The sequence below is a fragment of the Ovis aries genome, chromosome 2, assembly GCF_016772045.2.
Source record: "Ovis aries strain OAR_USU_Benz2616 breed Rambouillet chromosome 2, ARS-UI_Ramb_v3.0, whole genome shotgun sequence".
Taxonomy (NCBI): domain Eukaryota; kingdom Metazoa; phylum Chordata; class Mammalia; order Artiodactyla; family Bovidae; genus Ovis; species Ovis aries.
Window position 1 is genome coordinate 42,665,061 of NC_056055.1, and position 14,754 is coordinate 42,679,814.

At 43.1% G+C, this 14,754-nt stretch overlaps 1 long non-coding RNA gene across 1 annotated transcript; it reads left to right on the plus strand.

Annotated features, from left to right (window-relative positions):
• The first annotated feature begins 33 nt into the window (after positions 1-33).
• Positions 34-5,213, plus strand: LOC132659295 (uncharacterized). The gene is made up of 3 exons (XR_009599539.1): positions 34-106; positions 3,745-3,839; positions 4,848-5,213. It is a non-coding gene; the product is annotated as an uncharacterized LOC132659295 (long non-coding RNA).
• The last annotated feature ends 9,541 nt before the right edge of the window (positions 5,214-14,754 follow it).

The following is a 14,754-nucleotide window of genomic DNA, read 5'->3' on the forward strand; positions in this document are numbered from 1 at the left end:
ATCCAGGGGTGGGACTTACTGGCAGGCCTCCTGGTCAGTTCCCGCCCTGCCCAGACTTCAGAGAGAAGCTACTTGGCCAGGAATGCATGATCCCATCTTTGGGCAGGTGAGCATTCCAGATCCCTCACCCAGCCCCTGACCCCAGGGCTCTGTGTGGGTCTGCCCTCAGACTGTCATTCTGATTTCTCTCTGGTCTCTCCTTCTCCCCCACGGTGACTCACACTGCTTTGGAATTTCACTCACTGGCTTTTTCTGACGCACATCCTGGGAGTCTGGCTTGGAGCCAAGGAACAACACTATTGCTCCAACCCCACTGGTGATTAATGTTGGCTCCTTGAGCTAAAGGCTATATAGATTTGTGGTAAGGGAAGCCAGGCTGGAGAAGCAGGGTGGGGAAGGGGAGATTTGGGGGCGGGGGGCAGTGTTGCTGCTAAACAGAAAGGCTTTCTTCCTGTTTCTGCTCATCTGCATACAGGTAGAACACAAACAACAGGAAAGCTGTGGGCTTGTCATGTTCAGACATACCCAGCTGGGCAGCCAGGAAACTCAAGAAGATGGAGTAAGAAAGTTTAAAACCTGGACTGACCTCTGTGCTTTTTAGATTTCTGCATACATCCGAAATTGCTTCACTAGTGTCTGACTCTGTGAGACCTCATGGACTGTAGCCCACCAGGCTACATGGGATTCTCTAGGCAAGAATACTGGAGTGGGTTGCCATGCTCTCCTCCAGGGGATCTTCCCAACCCAGGGATTGAACTTTTATGTCTTCTTCATTAGCAGGTGGGTTCTTTACCCACTAGTGCCACCTGGGAAACCCTTTTGGATTTCTGGATCTCAGTTTACACTTTTGTGAGTCTTAAAGGTTTGAGCTTCTCTGGTGGCTTAGTGGTAAAGAATCTGCCTGCAATGAGATGCAGGAGCCATGGGTTCGATCACTGGGTCAGGAAGATCCCCTGGAGAAGGAAATGGCAACCCACTCCAGTATTCTTGCCTGGAAAATCCCATGGACAGAGGAGCCTGGCCGGTTACCGTTCATGGGATCTCAAAACGTTGGACACGACTGAGCAACTAAACCGCTGCCAGAAAGGTTTGACAGCCCCTGACTTTAAATGCTAAGCACAACAGCCTGGTTACTTCTTTGATGGAAGGTCCATGTGACTCCCGACAGCTTGAACTCCCTTACCTCCCCCACTTTGAATACTATGTAAAAGGTTGTCTGTGGGTGGGATTGCAGAGAAGAAAAGGAAAGGTTGTCATGACAGTGCCCTGGGCTGGAAACTGAAGATCTGGATTCATTTCCAGGTCAGCCATCACCCCATGAAGGAAAAAGGAGAGGATTCCCATGGTGACAGCACTCCCCTCCTGGGAGTCCCTCTTGTGTGTGGCAGGAGCTCACAGTGGCCCCTTGATTTTGTGTATCTCTCTTACCTCCACTCCTCCATAAGGCACTTGCTTTTCCCATCCCCTCACTAGACTGCCCTGACCTCCAATCTCCCCTCACTGCCCCAGGAATCACTTTGCCACCCTGGCTCTTCCAGCAGTTCTGCTGAGAAGTAAAGGATTGTGTGTCAGTCTAATAACCTGACCCCTGGGAGGAGTGCAAGGCCAGAGGAGGTCCTCAGTATACTCAGGAAACAAAGCCCTCACCCTGTTGTTCACCCTCAAAGAATGACTTCAGGTTCAGAGGGTTGCCCTGTCAGTGAAAATGATACCCAGTGCATGCGTGCGAAGTTGCTTCAGTCGTGTCCGACTCTGTGCAACCCGTGAACTGTAGCCCACCAGGCTCCTCTATGGGATTCTCCAGGCAAAAATATTGGAGTGGGTTGCCATGTCCTCCTCCAGGGGATCTTCCCCACCCAGGGATTGAACCTATGTCTCTTAAGTCTCCTGCACTGGCAGGTGGGTTTTTTACCAGTAGTGCCACCTGGGATGCCCAGAGGTCTGTCCAATACCCTACTGTGGTAGGGTAGGTCTGGTCTGCAGGGAGCCCTAAAAAAGCAGGCCATCAACTCTCATTCCACCTCCTCCCTCTTAACCACCCTCAGGGACATGATCATTTAGGAAGATGCTAAGGAGCAGAGAGAGGGAATAAGGAAATAAATCTGCGCCTCAATCCCCATACCATTGATTATAACCAGGATTTTTTTTTCTGTTTTCAAATTAAAAGCACCTTTAATAAGACAACAATACATCATGACCAGACGGATCTAAGAGTTTGTGATCCCAGGGACTTCCCCTGGTGGTCCAGTGGTTGAGAATCCATCTTCCAAGAGGCAGGGGATGCAGGTTAGGTCCTTGGTTGGGGAACTAAACTCCCACTTGGCAACTAAGCCCGCAAGCCCTACCTGCTGAGCCTGATGACTCTAGAGCCTGTACTCTGCAATAAGGGAAGCCTGAGCTCCACAGCGAAAGAAGCCATCAAGTGCCACAACTGGAGAAAGCCCACTTGCAGCAACTAAGAGCTTGTGCACCACAATAAAGACCCAGCACAGCCAAAAAATAAGTTTGAAATCCTGAGTCAAAACTCAATTCGTATCAAAGGAGTTCCACTTAGAGGCTTTGGACATGCTACATGTTTCCTTCTATAGTTGCGATATTTTTAAATGATGTAATATACAATATATTGAAATGTTACATGGCTTCCCTGGTGGTTCAGTGGTAAAGAACCTGTCTGCCAATGCAGGAGACACGCGTTTGATTCCTGTGTGGGGAAGATCCCCTGGAGAAGGAAATGGCAACCTACTCCAGTATTCTTGCCTGGAGAATCCCATGGACAGGGAGCATGGCAGGCTACAGTCCTTGGGGTCACAAAAGAGTCAGACATGACATAGTGACTAAACAACAATAGCAGAACAAAATGGTACATATAGCCAAGTTATAAGATACAGTAAGGACCAAGACAACTGTGAACCCCTTACCAAAGTTAAAGACTATAATACAACCAATACATTGCATGGTTGAAGCTACAGATGTGTAACTCCCCAGTCCCACTACCTGTCTTTTCAACAGAGTACCCCTAATATCCATTTTGTGTTTGTCATTTTCTGGATGATTTTAAAAATTTTCTATCGTATTGTGTGGGCATTCCTAAATAATATGCTGCTCGGGTTTGCTTGTTTCAAAACTTTGGGAAGTGGTGTTATATTGTGCATATATCGTCTTGTTGGGCTGGTGTTTTTCTCAGCATTATGTTACTAAGGGGCTTCCCTGGTGGCTTAGAGGGTAAAGCATCTGCCTGCAATGCAGGAGACCTGGGTTCCACCCCTGGGTTGGGAAGATCCCTTGGAGAAGGAAATGGCAACCCACTCCAGTACTCTTGCCTAGAAAATCCAATGGACAGAGAAGCCTGGTAGACTACAGTCCATGGGATCGCAAAGAGTCGGACATGACCGAGCGACTTCACTTTTACTTATGTTACTAAGACATAGCCATACTGGTGTGTGTGTAGCTGGGTTCCACCTTTTTCACTGCAGCGTCATTTCCAGGGCTACAGCATATTTTTCTCCTGTCTAATTTCTCGCTATTATAAAAACCACCTCTGAGTATTCTTGCACTTGTTATTTCATTCACACGTTTGAGCACTTCTCATTGGGTAGATAAGTAGAATTGGAATTGCTGGCTTATAGTGTATGCACACGCTGAACTTGACAAGATCACACCAAGTGTTTTCCCAAGTGGCTGAAACACCAGCAGTGTAGGAAAGTTCTTAGTAACTCACATTCTCATCACCACTTGCCTTTTCAGACTTGACCTTCGGCTCTTCTTTGTTGGATGCATGATGGTATCTCTGTGTTGCTCTGATTACTAACGAAGTTGAGCAGTTATCTTCAAACATTTCGGTATGTTTATCTTTCTTCTCTGAGGTGCCCAGTCATGTCCTTTGCCCATTTGGGGGACACCATCATTAACATTTTTTTTTGTTTATTTTTTTGGCTGTGCTGGGTCTTTGCTGCTGCATGGGCTTTTCTCTAGCTGGGGTGCTTGGACTTCTCCTTACAGTGGTCTCTCCTCTTGCGGATCACAGGCTCTAGGCTCTTAGGCTTCAGTTGTTGCAGTTTCCAGGCTTTAGAGCACAGGCTTAATAGTTGTGGAAAACGGGCTTGGTTGCTGTTAGGCATGTGGGATCTTCCTGTATGGACCAGGAATCTAACCAGAGTCCCCTGCGTTAGCAGGCAGACTCTTCACCACTGAGCCACCAGAGAAGCCCCCCCCCCCCATCATTTTTTTTTTTATCATGAGTGATTTGTTTGAGTTATTTATAGATTCTGGAATTAATATTTTTAGTAATATAAACATTATATATCATACAGTAGTATATATCTTCAATGTAGAAAAAAATATTTCTAACAACTTTTTCAGCTGTATATGTGACAATTATTTTTTCCAGAAATATTTCTTATTCTATGAGTCTTTTTATGGTGGCTTTGGGTGAACATGCATTCTTAATTACATTGCAGTGGAAGTTATCAAGTTTACTTTCACAGCTAGTGTACATTATGTCTTGATTTAGAAGCACTTCCCTAGCTTAAGGTAATGAATAAAGTCATCTGTATTTTTTTTCTCAAACATGTTAAACTTCGTTTCCTTTTTGCATATCCATCTGTAATTCATTTTTGTCAAATGGATTTTTTTGCTTGTTTTGTTAAGAAAGAAATTTTATTAAAAAATTCCTGGTTCTATAATTAACAAATTCTCATGAATACATAATAATTTCAGAAAACTTGGAAAACATGAAAAATGTAAAGCCACTAAAATTTAAACTACCAGTAGATATAACTATAGAAAGTATAACTCTAGGTATATAGCATTATATTACTTTTTATGTCTTATGTTTTCTAATCATACAGGTTCATTTAAAAAGTAGAAAATAAATAGAGGAAAAACTAGTACGTGTTTCCCCCACTTTGAAAATATTTGATGTGCCTCTCAACATCCCGACTGGTTATTCAGCAGCAGAGTTCTCCACTGGTGAGAAGATTCCAGATCATGGCCATCACTCCCACATGAACAGACTTTCTAGCCTCATCCTTCATCAGGAAGAGACTCATGTGCAGCTCCTGGAACAAGCATATTGTGAGGGGGACCATCAGCAACCCAACATAATTTGAAATGGGCCCACTCAAATTCCACAAAAACAAACTGTACTTTTGAATATGTAATGAAACCATCCAAAGTATGTGAAATCAGTTATTTAAATAATAAATAAGTCAGGCCTCTACCAAAAACATGTCTTTTTCCTTAAGGTAGAAAATAAAAACATGGATTATGATCAACACCCCCAAAACCAAGTATTTTTCCCACCACCACCTTTTACTCATGCTTTATTATGGCCAAAAGTCTCAGCCTTGGACTTTCAGCCATGTTTAGCCCTTTGAACTCGATTTCACTGGACTGGTATACAAAGTAGTGTCCATAATGGTTCAAAATGCTATGTGTCAGCTTTATTCCCACCTAGGCTTGTGGCAGGCAGAGCAGCTAATCAGCCATGCACCAACCATGAGGCCAGAAAGTGCCTTGCAATCCACAAGAAAGACTCCCTTTAACCATGGCTTGTACTTGGCCCCAAAATCTGAAGTCTGGTTTGCTAGGTAGTTCCACTTTGGTACACTAGAAAGACTCAAGAAAGAGAAGGAGGAAGCAGCAGGCAGCTCGGAGGAGAGCAGAGCCCTCCCTGGCAGATGGAAAGGCCAGGAGACTGGGGTGGTTCCAAACAGAGGTCGCCATTTGTCTAGATGTTGCTCTAGACCTACTGCTGCTGGTGCCTCTACCTAGTCCCTTCAGTAGTGTCTGACTCTGCCACCCCATGGACTGCAGCCCACCAGGCTCCAGTCTGGAATTTCCCAGGCAAGAATACTGAAGTGGAGTGGGTTGCCACTCCCTCCTCCAGGGGATCTTCCCAACCCAGGGGTCAAACCTGGATCTCCTGCATTGAAGGCAACTTCTTTGCCGCTGAGCCACCAGGGAAGCCTGCCCTAGGCATGCATGATGGAAACAGGCTGCCTCCAGGCTGTGGCCTCACATTTTTCCTGCAGGTAGGTTGGGTGGAACGGTGAGAGGACAGAGCTAGGGGCAGTGGAAGGTTTCTCCCTTCTAGTTCTGCTGGAAATGTCTGGGCAGATCCTGGTGCTTTAGCCGAGAGACAGACATCACCTTTTATAGACTGGGGCCTGAGATCCCGGTGGGGAGGCTTGGGGTTGGGGTGTGGGGGAAGGGGCTAGCTGCACCTGAGTGTGAAGTGGTCTGGCTCTGCGGCCTCCGGGGCTGAGCAGCATGGTGCCACTGCAGTGGAGCTCAGCTGACTGGGCTGGAGGCCAAGTTTAGGCCCTACACTCCCCTGCAGAAGCCAGCATTGCCCTGTAAGGACATTCTGGCAAGAGGGGCTCACTGCTCATTTTGTACCCCTTGGAAGACAGATGGTGTTGCTTCAGGGGCAGATAGGAGGAGGAAAGGTCTGCAGAGGGTACATCTCTTCTGTCGCCTTTCACCCTTATCGCCCCTCACCCCCACCCCAATTTGAGAGGAAGAACCTGCTGTGCCAGCTGTGAATTCCTGGCAGGGATGTGGCAGCTTATTCTCAAAGCTCAGATCTCACAACCAGACTGCATGCATGCATGCTAAGTTGCTTTAGTCATGTCTGACTCTTTGTGACCCTATGGGCTGCAGCCCTCCAGGCTCCTGTGTCCATGGGATTCTCCAGGCAAGAATACTGGAGTGGGTCGCCCTGCCTTCCTCCAGGGGATCTTCCCAACCCAGGGATCAAACCTGAGTCTCTCAAGTCTCCTTCATTGGCTGGTGGGTTCTTTACCACTAGCGTGGAACCTGGGAAGTCCTAGCCTACATGGAATCATCTCAAGGGGTCAACCCTAGGAGAGCGTCTCGTGGCCCCAACAAAGTAAGGCGTGAAGGCGGGGGAAGAGTGGCCACTACAGCTCAGGAGGACGCTACCGGGAAAGCAGCAGGTAGCGCCACCAGGTTTGTCCGAAGATCCCTTTGTTTCTGTCAGTGATATAATTCAGCATAATTTTGAAAACAATCATCTCCGCCAACCAAGTTACAGAGACATTTTACTTTTACCAATGGTTGAGTCGGTTCCAGTCAACATGATCAAACATTTATGGAACTAGTTATAGCAGGCACTGTGCCAAGCACTGACAATTTGCCTTTAAGATAGGAAATGAGATTGTAAGGAAAAAAATATATTCTGACAAGCAGACCTGCTTTTATAGATACTGCAGTAGAATTCCGGAAAACACATTTATAAATCTTAGAGGAAGGTCGGTAGGTGGTTTAGAATTGGAAAAATTGTGACCAAGTTCTTCTGCTTTAATCTCTACAAACAGACAATGGATCACCCTTGAAAGAAGCAGCTTAGAGTGGTACAGTGTTTTCTTTTGATTGGCTATGGCTAAACAGGAAAGTTAAATATAGGAGATTTGACCAAATTAGAAAACATTATTTTGGAGTCATAGCTATGGAATGAAGTGCACTTAGTGTAATCAAGTGAAAACACAAAGTTGTAATTTGGGATTGCTGAGGTATTTGAGACACCACACAAAGTCATTGGAAGATTAGCTTCCATGGAATTTGGAGCATTAATTTTAAATGCCCACAGAGTTTGTTTTTTAAAAAAACTTGGTGTTAGACTTCAGTCCAGACTTTCACTTTGAAGATATCTAGGATAACAATCAAAATTGTCCTGATTAAATAACCTGACCCTTCTGTTTTTCAAAATTAATAAGGAATTTGATGATTAAATGAATTCTTATTTCTCTTCATGCTGGTAAGATAAACGCACAATTTTTTCAGTCCACTCACATAAATATTCTAATGTCACAACTGAGTATTTAAGATCTGAAGGATTTTAATGCATTAGTAAATTTTTTAGCAAATAAAAGTAGGTAAAAGAGCATGCAAATATAATTCATTCAAAAAGGAAATAAATAGGGAAGCAACCAATTTTTTCAAAGACTTAAGCTCAGTGATTTTAAAAAATTGAAAATTAGACCAATTTTAACTTATCAAATCAGTAATGATTTCTAAAAATTTTAATATTTGACTCTGTTTGCTTTGTAAAAGCATAAATTAGTAAAAGAGTCCTGGAAAATAATCAGATAATACACATGAGGACCCATTCAGAATCCAGGAGTTGATATAAAAATTATTTTAAGCTGAAGGCATTTAAAATGCAACAGATGTAGAAAGAAGCCTCTTGGAGATCCCTGATCTGACTAAAAGCAGAGATTTCTGGGAAATAAGTCTACCATAAATTATTTCTTCAAGGTAGACTTATTCCCCAAAGAGATCAAATAATAAAACTTACCCCAAATCCCTTTTCTGGGGAATCTGTATGGCCTTGAAGGAAACAGAAATACATCTGATGAAATAAAATTTATATTTTAAGGCAGGACAAGAAAAACTGAACATAAAATTCTCCCTGCATGTTGTTTGGGCCTCCTCTTTCTCTCCCTAACACGCCTGCATTACACATTAACCAGAGCTCCTCAAAGATGGCAGTGCCTGCTCAACCATCAGTTCAGTTCAGTCGCTCAGTTGTGTCCAGCTCTTTGTGACCCCATGAATCGCAGCACGCCAGGCCTCCCTGTCCATCACCAACTCCCGGAGTTCACTCAGACTCACGGCCATCGAGTCAGTGATGCCATCCAGCCATCTCATCCTCGGTCGTCCCCTTCTCCTCCTGCCCCCAATCCCTCCCAGCATCAGCGTCTTTTCCAATGGGTCAACTCTTCACATGAGGTGGCCAAAGTATTGGAGTTTCAGCTTTAGCATCATTCCTTCCAAAGAAATCTCAGGGTTGATTTCCTTCAGAATGGACTGGTTGGATCTCCTTGCAGTCCAGGGGACTCTCAAGAGTCTTCTCCAACACCACAGTTCAAAAGCATCGATTCTTCGGCGCCAGCCTTCTTCACAGTCCAACTCTCACATCCATACATGACCACAGGAAAAACCATAGCCTTGACTAGACAGATCTTAGTCAGCAAAGTAATATCTCTGCTTTTGAATATGCTATCTAGGTTGGTCATAACTTTCCTTCCAAGGAGTAAGCGTCTTTTAATTTCATGGCTGCAATCACCATCTGCAGTGATTTTGGAGCCCCCCAAAATAAAGTCTGCCACTGTTTCCACTGTTTCCCCATCTATCTGCCATGAAGTGATGGGACTGGATGCCATGATCTTCGTTTTCTGAATGTTGAGCTTTAAGCCAACTTTTTCACTCTCCACTTTCACTTTCATCAAGAGGCTTTTTAGTTCCTCTTCACTTTCTGCCATAAGGGTGGTGTCATCTGCATATCTGAGGTTATTGATATTTCTTCCATAAGGATCATTTTTTTTCTTTCTTCTGAGGCTACCAGTGGAACTTCTTAAGAGAGTAGCATTGACATGCATACGCTGCCGCGTGTGAGATGGTTGTTGGTGAGAACCTGCTGTGATAGCACCGGAAGCTCAGCCGAGTGCCCTGTGATGACCTGGAGGGGTACAATAGGGGAGTGGGAGGGTCAAGAGGGAGGGGATATATGTATACATATGGCCGATTCATGATGTTGTACGGCAGAAAGTAACACAACATTGTAAAGCAATTATATTCCAATTAGGGAAAAAAAGACTGTTCTTTTCGGGCTTTGTAGGGGATCATGGTGACTTACTGTTCACTTGGTACCTGTTTACCTATCCTTGGTGAACTTCATGTAAAGTACCGGTATATCATTTTGATGTATGATTCTTTGTCTCAAAAATATATATGACTATACCTTTGACTTCTGACAGGCACAACAACTCTCAGAGCTTTCTAAGAATCTGCTCCCTGGGTTCTAATCTTCAGTATGGCTCAAACAAAATTCCCTTTTTTTCCTTCTTGATAGTTAATTGAATTTTCATCTACCTGTATAGACAAATATCATCACAAACTTTATCTCTTGTTTGTTCTGAAAATCCATTTATCCTACCCAAAAGAAGCCTATTTACTCTTCCCATAGAAATATTTGACTCCTCTCTTCCTGTCCCCTACTAAGTTAGGTACATAACCCTTTAACTTTTACCATTTAATGAACCTACATATATACCAAGAGGAAAGAAGGATTAATATACTTTGATCCAAGAAAATATAAGGGCAAAAAGAGTCAGGAAAAGATATACATATAGGATGTTCACGACACTGGAAATAGGGGAGAAATGAAGAAAAAAACACTAAGTATCTTTGTCTATTCAGGTTGCTATAACAGAACATCATAAACTAGATGGCTTATAAGCAACAGAAAAATATTTCTGACAGTCTGGAGACTGGGAGATCAAGGTCCTGGCATATTCAATACCTGGTGAGAGCCTATATCCTAGTTTATAGACAACTGTCTTTTCCTGTGTCCTCATATGGCAAAAAGAGTGGAAACCCCTGAGATCTCTTCTATAAGGATACTAATCTTGTTCAAGGAGGCTCCATCCTCATGACCTAATCACCATCCAAACACCCCACCTTCACACACCATCACATTGGGGATTAGGTTTCAGACATTCAGTCTATTGCACCAAGTGTCCAACAATAGTGGAAGGTTTAAATACATGCTGGTGTATCCGTAAGATGGAACGTATGTAGCATGCTCTCTCTTTCTCTCTCTCTCTCTCACACACACACATAATACATGATTGCTTATCAGTATGACCTCAATTGAGAAAAACTCACACATGAGATAAAAGATTAAGAAATATCACAAATTGTAAGCTGGTTTTTTTCTAAATGTTGAAGATAAAGGTCTTAAAATTTTCTTTCTCTTTATTTTAATACCTTCTAGATTTTTAACATATGTGATATCTTTTGATGGGGGATGGAGGGAAGAGAAGCACAAAAGGTAATTATTTACCAAGATAATAATTTAATTTGAAAGGAAGGAAAGAAACAAGAAAGGAAATGTTTTGCCAGGTCTTTTTTTTTTTCAATTTTAAAATGTCACTAAAGCAATACATTTGAGTGAATTTTTTTCCTTAAGGTACAATTAGTATTTTAATTGTTTTATTGCATCCCATAGGTCAGTGATAAAAGAAAATGTAATGTAACTCAAGTTGAAACATAGAGTTGAAATTTGGTATGTTAAACAATTTGGCATAAAAGACTCTAATAAGGTAAAGATACATACATATATGTGTATATATCATAAAAATGCACAAAAGATATACAAAGTTAAGCAGTGAATTGCTTATTGTAAATAGCTTTTAAACTGTCTTCTTCCATGATTTCAACATCAGACTGGCAATTATTTTCAGTTCTTTATCTCCATGCTATACATTTTTATACGTTTTTTGCTTTTTTATTTACCAATCATAAAAGATATTACATTTTCTTATCTTTCTTCTAGCCTCCTGTTGTATGGTATCCATTATGTTTTCAAACTTTTTAACAAATGCTTGCAACATATAAATACTTGCAAACACACAGAAAAAATTTTTTTAAATAGTGAAATCATAATCTCATAATCTCATTACCTAGACTTAACAATTGTTAACATTCTTCTTGTATGCTTTTCTTTTCCACTAAACGTTTTCAAAATTACTTGTAGATGTTATGGCTCTTTACTCCTAAATAATTTTAAATGCATTCCCTCAAGAAGGACATTTTTTTTCACAACCACAAAAGCATCGTCACCCTTAAGTAAATTAATAAAAGTTTCCTAATATCACATAGTACATAGTTGTTATCATATTTCCCAAATTGTTTCCAATATCTTTTACACTTATTTTCTTATTCAGATCTTTGAACAGTTTCCTAATATTACCATCACAGGATGAAATTCACTATTTCTTCTAGAGTTGAACTGCAGTTATCAAGGAGCTTCTTTCTTTGCAAAGCTGTTCTTTGAATAAGTATTTATTGAATACCTATTGGTTTCCCTTGTGGCTCAGCTGGTAAAGAATCTGCCAGCAACGCGGGAGACCTGGGTTCGATTGCTAGGCTGGGAAGACCCCTGGAGAAGGGAAAGGCTGCCCACTCCAGTATTCTGGCCTGGAGAATTCCATGGACTGTGTAGAGCATGGGGTCGCAAAGAGTTGGATACTACTGAGCGGCTTTCACTTCACTCCCTTATTGAGTACCTACCATGCACAGCAAAGTGCTAAATGCTGGAATTAAAGTCACAAAGTGGCATCTTGGGGACTCTGGGGAACTCTGGTCTCATGTCTCAGCACCGAAAGAATTCAGTAAGCGGCAAAGTGATAGGTAAGAAGTGATTTGTTAGAATAGGTTGCTTGACGGCTTACAGTCGGGTGGACCAGAGAACTTCCTGAGAACTTCCTGAGAACTTAGTGAGGCACAGTTTTATAATCAAAGGAAAAGTGGGGAGGGAGAAAAAGACCACTTTCATCCTCATTCTTAGGTACCCATCAAACTTCCATCATCAGCTCCTCCTTCAGGATGGGCAGAGAGTTTTCTTATCCCTACATGGTCAGGCTAAGACTGTCATGGCGCTATGGAAAAATTATTTCAGGTCTCGGTATAAGAGGGTCTTTACTTTGAAATGTCACCTTTGCATAAATGGTTGTTTTTTAAGTGTGCAGAGAGCATGTCCTAGGAGTCATGAACTGAGTGAGCTCACCAGGTAGGGTGTGGTCTCAGGCATTTGGGGGCATGTCTCATGCTTTTGTTGAATGGTTTTTTGCTAAACAGGGCTGCTTGGTTTCATGGTTAAGCAAACCTGCTTTTTTTCTTTTTCTTTTTTTTTTTGAATGATTATTAACTTATAGGGGTCTCCATTACATTTTTATTTACTTGCAATCCCATAGTGGGATTAACTATTTAATCACATACTTTGTCCCTTTGCATGTGTGTGTGCTAATTTGCTTCAGTCATGTCCAACTCTTTATGACCCTATGGACTATAGCCTGCCAGGCTCCTCTGTCCATGGGATTTTCCAGGCAAGAATACTGGAGTGGGTTTCCATGCCCTCCTCCAGGGGATCTTCCTGACCCAGGGATTGAACCCTGGTCTCTTGCAGATGGGGAAACAGTGGAAACAGAGTCAGACTTTTTTTTTTGGGGGGGGGGGCCTCCAAAATCACTGTAGATGGTGATTGCAGCCATGAAATTAAAAGACGCTTACTCCTTGGAAGGAAAGTTATGACCAACCTAGACAGCATATTCAAAAGCAGAGATATTACTTTGCCAACAAAGGTCCATCTAGTCAAGGCTATGGTTTTTCCAGGAGTCATGTATGGATGTGACAGTTGGACTGTGAAGAAAGCTGAGCGCCAAAGAATTGATGCTTTGAACTGTGATGTTGGAGAAGACTCTTGAGAGTCCCTTGGACTGCAAGGAGATCCAACCAGTCCATTCTGAAGGAGATCAGCCCTGGGTGTTGTTGGGAAGAAATTATACTAAAGCTGAAACTCCAATACTTTGGCCACCTCATGTGAAGAGTTGACTCATTGGAAAAGACTTTGATGCTGAGAGGGATTGAGGGCAGGAGGAGAAGGGGATGACAGAGGATGAGATGGCTGGATGGCATCACTGACTCAATGGACGTGAGTTTGAGTGAACTCCGGGAGTTGGTGATGGACAGGGAGGCCTGGCGTGCTGCAGTTCAGGGGGTCACAAAGAGTCAGACACAACTGAGCGACTGAACTGAACTGAACTGAACTCCTGCATTGGCAAGCAGGTTCTTTATCATAGTACCACCTGGGAAGTCCGCTTTGTCCTTTTACTTTGTCTCTATCAGAATGATGGGTTGAAAGTCATTTTCCTGCCTTTGGGTAGCATATGATCAGTGGACAAGGATGCTTTTCTCTCATTGGAACATTTCTAAATTAGCAGAAAAGGGGGAGGGAAACTGAGTCAAACAATGGGAGTTTGCATCTTAATATGCATATTATTGTCATTCCCTTCCCTAATCCCCACCAAAATGTGTTCATGATGGGTAGAACAGAAACAATGCTTTGGTCATTTGCTCCAACTGGAAATGACAATATCCACCCTTTTGCAATTTCTCCCTTTTTTAAAAAATTTGTTTTCTGTTTTGCTATTTCCTTTAACAAAAAACAATATGGCCTTTTCTTTGTCGCTTAATGATCAAAGTGGATTTTTCTTCCCAGGTCCCTCAGTTACCTCTATTTGCTACGTTTCTGTGGTCCTTTCCTTTGATCCTCTGGTTGCAGCATCCTCACTCTCAGAACAGGCCTGCCCCTGGAGCGGAGGTGGCCTTTCACAAGCATTTACTGCGGGGGGAGGGTAGGGGAAAGGGGGAGAAGGTGGACCTGGGAGACTAGGATTTGCTGATTGGCTAGGAGACCCAGAGTCTTGTCCGCAGCCCTATCTACATTGTCTCAAGTATTTCACAGCTTCCACAGCCCCCACCCCCAGAGTCCCCACAGGGTGATGGGCAGCTAGCACTCGTCACACTGAAGAGAGTGGGAAGAACAGGAAACAAAGAAAGGGAGGGGGCCACCAAGCTGGAAGGACCACCTTAGGCTGGTTCCGTCTTTTTCTCCTAATCCACCCTTCACCACAGTACTGCGTGGCAGTGGTACTTTGCCTTACTCTGCTCCTCGCTTTCTTAGGGCTGTGTCCCTGCCTAGAATGCACTACCCATCCTCTCCTCCAACCACTCCTCAAGGCCAAATTCAAGTTTTTAAAATCTCCTCTCACTTCTGCTCTTTGCTCTCTCCAACCTTCCCTCTCCTCACCAACACAGCAGCATCAATGCTCCCAGGGGAGACTCCTCCCAGATGCTTCCAGCCAGCTCTGGTGGGAATCAGATGTG